Here is a 13,010-nt window from a genome sequence, read left to right on the forward strand (position 1 = left end):
GCATGCTGCATTTTGCCTGCGTATGTCATTGGGATTAATGAATGAGAGCACATGAAAATCACATAGCAAATGCAGTGCTATACGATCTCCCATTTGAAAAATCTGCCTTTAATTTTTTTTTTACACTATGGGGTGCAGTCGTGCCCGCCGATCGCACCCAAAAATCGACGTGTGCTTGGAAATGCATGAAAATCACTGTGAAATGTATCGTGATTGCAAATTTCAGTGTGGCAGGGCCCTTAACTGTCCATCAAAAGAGCTTGCAATCTAATCTCTTAAGGTGTGTACACACCTTTGATGGATGTGTCCTGTGTTGCTATGTGGGGTGATGAGGGGACGGCAAAGGGACTGAGAGCGGCGCTTGCATGATGTCGAACATTGGGTGGGTGTACGGCGCAAACAGTGGGATTGGCGGGGTATCTGCGTTGCTGGGGTTGAGTAGTTCTGCCGAGCAAAACACTCGGGGATCGTACACGCCTGAGGCGATTGTTATTGTCCGCCTCCTCCGACTTAAGTCAGGCGTGTGTACGGGCCTAAATATATGTCTCTATTGTAGATTAAGACTAATTTCAACAAGAACCAATTACCTTATCTATATATTTTTGGGGTGTGGTCGAAAACTGGATTGCCTGGAGGAAACCTACAAACTCCTAGTGTCCTGGCCCAGGTTTAAACTTGAGACCTTGGTGCTACAAGACAAGAGTGCTATCCACTATGCCACCATGCTGCCTGTATACATTTACCTCAGAATACACTACATTCCCACCTCCTGGCCAACCCTGACACCTCAAAACAATCTGAAACTCATCTCCACTCCTGATTTGCCTCTCTCACTAAAGCTTTGTACAAGTACTACATGGAACTAATCCAAGTCAGGCGCCTCGACTAAGTATCTAGCACATGTACAAGTGCCCCCCGCGGTCGCTTAAAGATCTAGCAGGCTGGCATCAACGGCTGAACACACTGTTCACCTTCTTAACCCGCCCACCAGAAGCCACTTCATCAAATTGTCCCTCCTCCCCACCCCATAGTAACAGTTCATTCCCTACAGTGCCACACACAGGATCAAGCTCAGACCTAATTTTCAACACTAATGGTACATTTCACTCTTTTGTGCCTAAAGGTAGCCACAGCGCCTATTTATTTTTCTGTGCACCCAGAGCTAAAAGTTCCAGGAAGTGATCTCACGGAAACTGCAAGCTCCTCCCAATTTAGCTTCAACTGGTTGACACTATGGGGTTGATTCACTATAACAAATAGCGTGCCTTATCAGAGTTAACATGCCTTATCAGAGTTAACATGCCTTGTCAGAGTTAATGTGCCTTATCGGAGTAGCATAGCGAGCGCTACAAACTCATGCCTGCTAATTGGCAATGACGAGAGCTCCACTCTTCCTGCCCTGAGCCCCTGCGGGTCCAGTCACTTTAAAGGACATTATCCCCGCACTTTGATTGGCCCAATAGGTTGCCTGTCACTTGACAGGAAACTTGACAGGCAGCCTATTGGGCTCGAAGCTCGTAGCACTCGCTATGCTACTCTGATAAGGTATGTTAACTCTGATAAGGCACACTATTTGTTATAGTGAATCAACCCCTTTGTGACTGAGATATACTGCATAGTATGAGTAGCTGAGGTGAATGGAGGATTACTAGTATTTGGGAATTAAGCATGAACTCATCTTTGAATGTAAATGTGGATGGAGGTCAGGCAACCATGCTTATAATCCACTACGGGGTGCTTCCCTCAAAGAGGATCCAGCTATGGCGTAGCAATACGCGATCCAGAGGCTGCCACCGCACTGGGACTCAACTCTCACCCTTATGCTAGGTACACACAATGCGTTTTTTTGGTCAATTTTCCATTCAATGATTTTCGTTTCGTTTCCCCCCTCGATTCTCTTATCCTTTCTTATCAATTTCCATTCACTGGAGAAATTGACCAGAAACACGATTAAAAATAATATCGGACATGATGGAAATTATCTATCGAACCATGTATCTAACACAAAATTGTATTGTGTGTACCTAGCATTACCATTGGATTCTCCATTTATCCCTTTTGAAAGGCTGATCGGTGAGATGCAAACAATTACCAGATGATACAGGAATAAGCAAATTCTGTATGAAAATATATCTACCTTGAAAATGGATCAATCTAACCCCAGCAAGGTGGAATTTAATTGGTTTTTAAACTGCATAAATTTGCATGCGAATTTTTCATGATCCTTTATCACCTTGGAATTTCTTTCAATCTCATTGACCGATCCTAAACCTGAGCTCAGCTTCATAATGGCTGCATCAGAGGAGCAGAGTAGTGATGGTCATGTCTAGGAGAGCTCATCAAGAAGCATGTGATCAGCTTGGTCAGGTGATAGATATACATGGTATATATAAAGGTGCGTACATACATGCGACTATAGTCTTTTGAAACAATCGTTCCCCGATCATTTCAAACGACGATCATTTTTAAAAAAGCAGCCAATGACCATTAAGTCTAACGATGGATGAGCTAGATTGTTAAAAACGAACAATCTAGCTTGGCGGATTTTTTCCAACGACGATAGTTTGCAAAAGTAGTACATCATTGGAAAACGGTTGTTCGTACTAGGCTTGATATGCGCATTTCGCTATTTCTCCATGGAGCTTTTCATTTTTATGAGCAAGCGCAATAGTTGCTTTACGTGATGTAACGTTCGTTCTAACGATCAAATCGTTACACACCTTTAAAAGCTAACTTTACTTAGGTCGTTCTTTCGTCAATTAAAAGTTTGTTCGTCGTTCACAATGAACGATCGTTGTCGTATGTGTGTACGTAGCTTGATGTCAATGTCAATAACTAACTACACTGAGTATTGACTTTATAGTAGGAGGGCATTTCAGTTCTTTTAGTTCCCCAACCCTGTCCTCAAGGTCCACCAACAGTCCATGTTTTGCAGAAAACCACAAACAATCACAGGTGGGGTAATTAGTGTCTCAGCAGAGCTGATTAACTACCTCTGTGGATTTTCACAAAACATGCACTGTTGGTGGGCCTTGAGGACAGGGTTGGGGAACACTGACTATCCTAGTCACCCCGAGCTGCTTGGGTATTCCGAATGTCAATAAGCCAAACTTAGGCCTCCTTTCCACTGACCGCTGATAGGCAGTGAAATGCTCTCTCAACTGCTCACTGGTAACTGCTTGCTGGGCACACAGCTCAACAGTTCGTGGAAAGGAGGCCTTAAACAGAATTCTCGGTTCTAACAGTAGCCAGTAGGGATGATCAATGAGATGCAAATTATTCTGAAATTATTCAATTTTTTTATGCAAATGTATGCAGTTTGAAAATGGACCAGTCAATTTAGACCCAGGTTTAAATTGTTTGTTCCATTTTCAAGCTGCATATATTTGCATAAGATCTTGCGTACATTTGCATCAACTCAGAAGAATTTGCATATCTGTGATCATCCCTAGTAACCAGTGGAGTGAGCGAAGGGTTGGTGTTATGTGGCAATGGCGGGGTTGGCTCGTTAACAGCCTTGCAGCAGCGGCATTCTGTCCTAATTGCAGGTGGTGTAGGTCTTTGGAAGGCCTGTATAGAGAACATTGCAGTAGTCCAGCTGTGATGTGATGAAGGCATGAACTAGGATTGGATGATGCACTGGAGGTATGAGGTTTTAAATCCTTGCTATGTTCCTTAGGTGAAAGAAGATATGTAACTCCCTGATATGTTAGTCATGATCATGTGCTAAAGCAAGATGTGATCAAAACAAATCAGAGCCAGGGCCGGTTCTAGTACCAATGGGGCCCCAGGGCAAAAGAAACCCAGGGGCCCCCCGTCAGACAACCCTAACCAAAAATCTGCATTAGGGTCCCTTTGTTACCGCAAAATTTCCCTCCTGGCCCCTGAGCTGGCTGCTGACACTCCTTCCCAATCTCCTCCCAACTTAACTGTGCTCCCTGGGGCCCCTGCATAGTCTTTGGCAGTATAGTGTCTCACCTGCCCGCCAGCACAGATGACACTACTGTGCCAAAGACTTTGCAGAGGCCCTGGAGAGCAACAGTTAAGATTGGGGAGACACCTTTGGGGCCCCTACAGGCTCTGGGGCAATTGCCCCCTTTGCCTCTATGGTAGCGCCGGCCCTGATCAGAGCTTTGCTGATCAAACAAGTCACATGCTACTCCGTGAGTTCTCCTAGGCGTGACCATCCCTAGAGCAAAGCTCAACAGCCTACGGACCACTCAAACCCACCGGGATTAAAGCACTCAGTAACTTTGTATAGAATCTAGACATCACAGTAAAAGCTGGAGCTGGTGCGTTACCTTGCCAACAGAAAGGCATTACTATCCAATGGGTGACTCCATTCACCGGTTTCTCCTCCTAACTGAAATCTCACTCAAAACGGAATGATCCTTTAACCATAAATGTGAAGAGGGTCCGGGTGGCCCCCACCGTTCCAGTGATGGAATCTAAAGCTGCTAACTATGGACAACTTTTACGTCTCCTCTGTGCCAAATAAAATAAAACTGTAAAGTGTGCACATCTATTCACAGGACTGCAATGCAGAGAATAAGTCTACACATCCCGCCTGTATACTGAAGGCCGTGTTGTGCACCATGAAAGCAGAGCATCCAGAGTCACCACGATGCATGTTCTACAAAGATTTATTAAATACGTCCGACAAGCATAACCAAAGAGGCCGTGTCTGTAATGTGCATGACGGAGTCTTTACAATGAAATTCACGCAGGGAAATAAAGGAGGTTATCAGACTGAGTTTCGGCATGTCTTATTCTACAAAGGAATATTTTTATATTAATGCACTTCTGTGAAATGGATGGTGGGAAGGCGGGGGATGGATCAGAGGGGAGATAAGGCAGGAATATGGCTAAATTATTTATTTAAAAAAAAAAAGTAGAATGGTTGGGAGCGAGTGTACAGGGCGAGCGTATTTTTTGCTTTTAGGGTGTTTTTCTGAAGCCTTCTTCCTCGATCTAAAGACGATTCCCCTCAGCTTGCCAAACACAAAGTTGAGAGAAAGTGGGGAGCCTTGACACCTCGAAAAAAAACACAGTGACAACGGGAGCCCAAATAGCGTAGTATGTTGTAATAGGGGGAAATGGGTGACAAAAAGTTACTCTCAAAGGTGGGTTGCATGAGGGGCAACCGACCACTTGAGGCAGGTGAAGATTAATAACTCAACTCCACTTCGTATGTCCAACCTGGACTGGATGCGGTTTCTCTCCAGGTAAAAAGGACTGTCACAATGGTGTAAACCTTTATTGGTGGTGGTGGGGGGGGGGGGGGGGAATGCACAAAGGAGTAAAGAGATTCCCAGGTATATACAGTATAATGGTGGCCATACACGGTACAATAAAAACGTTCGATTTTCCCGTTTATTCGATCTAAATGATCGAATTGAATGAAAGTTGAAAATATTTTTTTTTCGATCAAGAAATTCGAACGATTATCCCGTTTTTTCGGGAAAAATGATTAGACATGCTGGAAAAATCTTTATATTTGATCTAACGGAATAATCGAACTAAATTATCTAATTGAAAAATTGTACCATGTATGGCCACCTTAAGGGCTCGTTCCCACTGTTGCGACGCGATTTCGGCCGCATTCCGACGCTTGTAAAAACGCATGCGGATGCGTTTCCACATGCGTTTTTACCCGCGATTTCGCCTGCGATTTCGCATGGCAGGGTGCCATGCGAAATTAACCATGACACTGCCAGGGCTAAATAAAATTGAAAAAGGTGCGAAATCGCACGCGAAATCGCGGGTAAAAACGCATGTAACAAACGCATGCGTTTTTACTATTAAATACATTAGCGGCGATTCGCACGGATTCCCGACGCAGGCGAAATCGTTGGCTCTTTTGTGCGTTTTTTTCACGCTGAAAAAAACGCACCTCAACAACGCTACAGTGGAAACAGGCCCATCCACTTGTATTACATGTGCGGATCTGCATGCGTTGGACGCATGCAGATTCGCGATAGTGGAAACGAGCCCTAAGACTGAGTTAAAAACACAAGGAACATCAGTGAAAATAAAGTAATGAAAAAAAGTGCTTAATTTTTTCAATAATTTTTTCTAAATTATTTAGTCAGTGTTTGCTCATTGTAAAATCGTTCCTCTCCCTGATTTACATTCTGACATTTACCACATGGTGACATTTTTACTGTTGGCAGGTGATCTCTGTGGAAGGACATGCTGCTTTTTTGGCAGTTGGAAACCACTCTAATTTCCCACAATGGAACAAGCCCCACAGTGTGATGTCAGTACCTAGGTGCTGACTTCACACTGTGGGAGGGGTTTCACCACAATATCAGCCACACAGAGCTCCCTGACTGTCTGAGAAAAGGTAAATAATTCTCATGGGAAAGGGGGTATCAGCTACTGATGAAGTTCAGTCCTTGGTTACAGTTCCTCTTTAAACCATAATCAATGACGACAGTCTCATAAGACAAAAAGTTTATATAGCACAGGCAATGTGTTTTGTGAGTATGAGCCCACTTCCTCAAGCCAATAAAAGTGCCAAAGGATTCATAAGCCAATAGCATTGCATAGGTAGAGGCGCTCAATGCTATTGGCTTATAAATCCTTTGGCGCTTTTATTGGCCTGAGGAAGCAGGCTCATACCCACAAAATGCATTGCCTGTGCTAAATAAACTTTGTGTCATTTGAGTCTGTCGTTATTGAGGTAAGCCACCTCTACCTCCTATGTTTTAAGTGTTTTTAACACAGTTTTATATACACCTCGGCGCTTCTTTACTCCTTCAAACAGAAAGTTGTTTCCCTCTCCCATACCTAATAAATCTCCTTAAAGAGAACCCGAGGTGGGTTTGTAGAATTTTAACTGCATACAGAGTCTGGATCTGCCTATACAGCCCAGCCTCTGTTGCTATCCCAACCCCCCCTAAGGTCCCCCTGCACTCTGCAATCCCTCATAAATCACAGCCATGCTGCTGACAAACAGCTTGTCAGAGCTGGCTGTGTTTATCTCCATAGTGTCAGTCTGCTGCTCTCCCCGCCTCCTGCAGAACTCCAGTCCCCGCCTGCATCCCTTCCCTCCCTGCTGATTGGAGGGAAGGGACGGGGGCAGGGACCGGAGCTATGAAGGAGGCGGGGGAGCATCTGAGACTGACACTACAGATGTAAACACAGCCTCACAGCATGGCTGTGATTTATGAGGGATTGCAGAGTGCAGGGGGACCTTAGTGGGGTTTGGGATAGCAACAGAGGCTGGGCTGTATGGGCAGATCCAGCCTCTGTATGCAGATTAGAGTTGGGCCGAACGGTTCGCCTGCGAACGGTTCCATGCGAACTTCAGTGGTTCGCATTCGCGTCCCGCAGGCGAATGTTTGCGGAAGTTCGGTTCGCCCCATAATGCACATGGAGGGTCAACTTTGACCCTCTACATCACAGTCAGCAGGCCCAGTGTAGCCAATTAGGCTACACTAGCCCCTGGAGCCCCACCCCCCCTTATATAAGGCAGGCAGCGGCGGCCATTATGGTCACTCGTGTGCTGCCTGCGTTAGTGAGAGTAGGGCGAGCTGCTGCAGACTGTCTCTCAGGGAAAGATTAGTTAGGCTTAACTTGTTCCTGTCTGGCTGCATACCTGTTCTGTGAACCCACCACTGCATACCTGTGCTGTGAACCCACCACTGCATACCTGTGCTGTGAACCCACCACTGCATACCTGTGCTGTGAACCCACCACTGCATACCTGTTCTGTGAACCCACCACTGCATACCTGTGCTGTGAACCCACCACTGCATACCTGTGCTGTGAACCCACCACTGCATACCTGTGCTGTGAACCCACCACTGCATACCTGTTCAGTGAACCTGCCACTGCATACCTGTTCTGTGATCCCACCACTGCATACCTGTTCAGTGAACCCACCACTGCATACCTGTTCAGTGAACCCACCACTGCATACCTGTTCAGTGAACCTGCCACTGCATACCTGTTCTGTTCAGTGAACCCGCCACTGTATACCTGTTCTGTTCAGTGAACCCGCCACTGCATACCTGTTGTGTTCAGTGAACCTGCCACTGCATACCTGTTCTGTGAACCCGCCACTGCATACCTGTTCTGTTCAGTGAACCCGCCACTGTATACCTGTTCTGTTCAGTGAACCCGCCACTGCATACCTGTTGTGTTCAGTGAACCCGCCACTGTATACCTGTACTGTTCAGTGAACCCGCCACTGTATACCTGTTCTGTTCAGTGAACCCACCGCATCAGTGTGCATACCTGTGCAGTTAAGTGAACCCACCTACCTACGTGAGTGCACGCAGTGTGATATACCACTCCGTGCATACCCGATATGGACAAAACAGGTAGAGGAAGAGGTAGTGCCAGAGCCAGAGGAAGGCCACCCGGCAGGTCTGCGCGAGGTCGTGTAAATGTAATTTCGTGTGGACCTGGCCCACAGTACAGTGCTCGGAAGAAGGCACGTCCCATCACCTCCCAAGATTGTCAGGACGTGGTTGAGTATTTAGCGACACAGAACACCTCATCTTGCTCAGCCACCAGCGCTACTACTAGCACCACTTCCGCTGCATTTGACACTTCGCAAGAATTATTTAGTGTTGAAATCACTGATGCACAGCCATTGTTACAGCCAGATGAATTTTCAGCAGCTCATATGTCTGAGTTACGCGGCAACACTATGGATGTAACGTGTAAGGAGGATGAAGGACCTACTGATGGTGCATGTTTGGATTTTTCTGAGGCAAGCGAAGCTGGGCAGGATGATTACGATGATGACGATGATAGGGATCCTCTTTATGTTCCTAATAGAGGAGATGAAGAGGGGGACAGTTCAGAGGGGGAGTCAGAGAGTAGTAGGAGGAGAGAAGTTGCTGAAAGAAGCTGGGGCAGCTCTTCGTCAGAAACAGCTGGTGGCAGTGTCCGGCACCATGTATCGCTACCTATGTACAGCCAGCCAACTTGCCCTTCAGCATCAGCTGCTGAGGTCCCCATAGTGCCCACATCCCAGGGTGACTCAGCGGTGTGGAAATTTTTTAATGTGTGTGCCTCAGATCGGACCAAAGCCATCTGTTCGCTCTGCCAACAAAAATTGAGCCGTGGAAAGGCCAACACTCACGTAGGGACAAGTGCCTTACGAAGGCACCTGGAGAAAAGGCACAAACAGCAATGGGATGGCCACCTGAGCAAAAGCAGCAGCAGCACACAAAAGCAAAGCCACCCTCCTTCTCCTCTTCCTCCTCCATCAGGTGCATTATCTGCTTCTGCCGCTTTCTCCCTTCCACCTTCACAGGCACCCTCCTCCACTCCGCCTCTGCCCTTGAGCGGTTCCTGCTCCTCTGCCCACAGCAGCAGTCAGGTGTCCGTGAAGGAAATGTTTGAGCGGAAGAAGCCAATTTCGGCCAGTCACCCCCTTGCCCGGCGTCTGACAGCTGGCGTGGCGGAACTGTTAGCTTGGCAGCTGTTACCATACCGGCTGGTGGACTCTGAGGCCTTCCGTAAATTTGTGGCCATCGGAACACCGCAGTGGAAGATGCCAGGCCGCACTTATTTTTCGAGAAAGGCCATACCCCAACTGCACCGTGAAGTTGAGAGGCAAGTGGTGTCATCTCTTGCGAAGAGCGTTGGGTCAAGGGTACACCTGACCACGGATGCCTGGTCTGCCAAGCACGGGCAGGGCCGCTACATTACCTACACAGCCCATTGGGTGAACCTGGTGGTGAACGATGGCAAGCAGGGCGCAGCGGACCAAATTGTGACACCTCCACGGCTTGCAGGCAGGCCTCCTGCCACCTCCTCTCCTCCTGCTACATGCTCTTCGCTGTCCTCTTCCTCCTTGGCTGAGTGGCAGTTCTCCTCTCCAGCTACACAGCCCCAGCTCCGCAGGGCCTATGCTGCATGCCAGGTAAGACGGTGTCACGCCATCTTAGACATGTCTTGTCTCAAAGCGGAGAGTCACACTGGAGCAGCTCTCCTGGCTGCTCTTAAGAAACAGGTGGATGAGTGGCTGACCCCGCACCACCTGGAGATAGGCAACGTGGTGTGCGACAACGGCAGCAATCTGCTTGCCGCTTTGCATATAGGGAAGCTGACACACATACCCTGCATGGCACATGTCATGAATCTAGTGGTTCAAAGATTTGTGGCAAAGTACCCTGGCTTAGCGAATGTCCTGAAGCAGGCCAGGAAGTTCTGTGGGCATTTGAGGCGGTCTTACACAGCCATGGCACGCTTTGCGGAAATTCAGCGCAAAAACAACATGCCGGTGAGACGCCTCATTTGCGATAGCCCGACTCGCTGGAACTCGACCCTGCTCATGTTCTCCCGCCTGCTAGAACAGAAGAAAGCCGTGACCCACTACCTCTACAACTACAGTAGAATGAAACAGTCTGGGAAGATGGGGATGTTCTGACCCGACAACTGGACACTGATGAAAAATGCATGCAGGCTCATGCGGCCGTTTGAGGAGGTGACCAACCTGGTGAGCCGCAGTGAGGGCACCATCAGCGACTTAATTCCCTACGCTTACTTCTTGGAGCGTGCTGTGCGTAGAGTGGCGGATGAAGCTGTGAATGAGCGTGACCAGGAACCGTTACGGCAGGAACAGGCATGGGACCAATTTTCATCAGACCCAGCTGTTTCCTCAACACCTGCGGCAGCACAGAGGGGGGAGGAGGAGGAAGAAGAGAAGTCGTGTGCAAAAGACGAGTCGGACTCAGAGGATGATGAGCAAGGTGTTTCTTTGGGGGAGGAGGAGGAGGAGGAGGGGACAGCGGCAGGAGAACAACCGCAGCAGGCGTCGCAAGGGGCTTGTGCTGCTCAACCTTCCCGTGGTATTGTTCGCGGCTGGGGGGAGGAGGTTGACTTACCTGACGTCACTGAGGAAGAGCAAGAGGAGATGGAGGGTACTGGATCCGACTTTGTGCAGATGTTGTCTTTTATGCTGTCCTGCCTGTTGAGGGACCCCCGTATAAAAAACCTCAAGGGGAATGAGCTGTACTGGGTGGCCACACTACTAGACCCTCGGTACAGGCACAAAGTGGCGGACCTGTTACCAACTCACCGGAAGGTGGAAAGGATGCAGCACATGCAGAACCAGCTGTCAACTATGCTTTACAATGCCTTTAAGGGTGATGTGACAGCACAACGCCAGCAAGGTACCACTGCCACTAATCCTCCTCCCGTGTCCACGCAGTCAAAGACAGGACGCTCCAGCGATCTCATGGTGATGTCGGACATGCGGACGTTCTTTAGTCCAACGCCTCGCCGTAGCCCTTCCGGATCCACCCTCCACCAACGCCTGGAACGGCAGGTAGCCGACTACCTGGCCTTAAGTGTGGATGTAGACACTGGTGTGAACAGCGATGAAGAACCCTTGAACTACTGGGTGCGCAGGCTTGACCTGTGGCCAGAGCTGTCCCAATTTGCCATCCAACTTCTCTCCTGCCCTGCCGAAAGCGTCCTGTCAGAAAGGACCTTCAGCGCAGCTGGAGGCATTGTCACAGAGAAGAGAAGTCGCCTAAGTCACAAAAGTGTTAAGTACCTCACCTTTTTCAAAATGAATGAGGCATGGATTCCGGAGGGCTGCTGCCCGCCCCAAGACTAAGTCAGTCCCCGCACACACAGCATCTCTGCCTGCACGCCGTGTGACTGGCTGCCTGGCCTGCCCCAAGAAGACTAAGTCGCTCCCAGTCCTTCTACACAGCATGTCTGCCTGCAGGCCGCTTGACTACCTTCTCCGCCACCACCAACAGGGTCCAGGACTCCAGGCGGATTGCTGAATTGTTTAGGCCGCTGCTAGCAGCGGCCGCTGTAATAATTTTTCTGGTGCGTGTACATGACTGCCTAATTTTTCTGGCTGCACTGCGGGCAGCTGCAACAACAAAAGAAAAGGCATGTACATGCGCCCATTCCCCTTCATGATCATTACCTTGCCGTGGTGAAGGGGCTTGCGTATCACAATGAAGCAATGACCGGCGCCTAGATGAGTGTCTCGGGGGGCACACAAAAGATAATAAGGTCGTTGCTTCATTGTGGTCAGACCAAATTTGATCAGCTGGACAGTCACTGTTCTGTCATTCAGCTACATCAGCCAGGCGACCATATGGGCTGTAAAGCCACCAAAACCTGCACTCTCGCCATGGTGCGCACCAGTCCAGCACGGCCATCACTACACAAACAGCTGTTTGCGGTGCGTTACACGGTGAGTTTGGTGTGTCAGTGTGAAGCAGTACCTTAATTACACTACCTGATTGATCTATACACATGCAAGATGTTTTAAAGCACTTTAGGCCTGTCATTTAGCATTCAATGTGATTTCTGCCCTTAAAACGCTGCTTTGCGTCAAATCCAGATTTTTCCCGGGGACTTTTGGCATGTATCCCACTCCGCCATGCCCCCCTCCAGGTGTTAGACCCCTTGAAACATCTTTTCCATCAGTTTTGTGGCCAGCATAATTATTTTTTTTTTTCAAAGTTCGCATCCCCATTGAAGTCTATTGCGGTTCGCGAACTTTAACGCGAACCGAACGTTACGCGAAAGTTCGCGAACCTAAAATCGGAGGTTCGGCCCATCTCTAATGCAGATAACATTCTTTAAACACACCTCGGGTTCTCTTTAAAGATTGATTAATGTATGGAAAGAGAAATGGCAAGTGACCTGAAACCAAAAATGGATTCTATAGGGCTTCCTGTAATCTAAAAACAACATATATAGCAGGAGCTGAAAACCAACTAATCTGCCTGTTGTGGGATAAGCTGGGTTGATGAGAAGCGCAATCCTCTTGGGTGCGGGGGCGTGATGTCACTCACGAGGTTAAGTCATGCACTTTGCTTTATACACACTGTTTGACGTTTGCACTTTGCTTTATACACACTGTTTGACGTTTGCACTTTGCTTTATACACACTGTTTGACGTTTGCACTTTGCTTTATACACACTGTTTGAAGTTCAAATGGGATTTCATGACAGTGTAAACTTGCATTTTTTCCGCTATGTAGTATGTCCAGCAGAGTAACCAAGTAGCTCAG

At 48.1% G+C, this 13,010-nt stretch overlaps 1 protein-coding gene across 1 annotated transcript in view; it reads left to right on the forward strand.

The window, feature by feature from the left end:
• PTGER3 (prostaglandin E receptor 3) overlaps positions 1 to 4,753 on the forward strand; it is a 66,704-nt gene extending 61,951 nt beyond the window's left edge. The window contains exon 3 of the mRNA XM_068239229.1: positions 4,533 to 4,753. The gene's annotated coding sequence lies outside the window, so the exon portion shown is untranslated. The remainder of the gene's footprint in view (positions 1 to 4,532) is intronic.
• The last annotated feature ends 8,257 nt before the right edge of the window (positions 4,754 to 13,010 follow it).

Source organism: Hyperolius riggenbachi, chromosome 6 (genome assembly GCF_040937935.1).
Source record: "Hyperolius riggenbachi isolate aHypRig1 chromosome 6, aHypRig1.pri, whole genome shotgun sequence".
NCBI lineage: Eukaryota > Metazoa > Chordata > Amphibia > Anura > Hyperoliidae > Hyperolius > Hyperolius riggenbachi.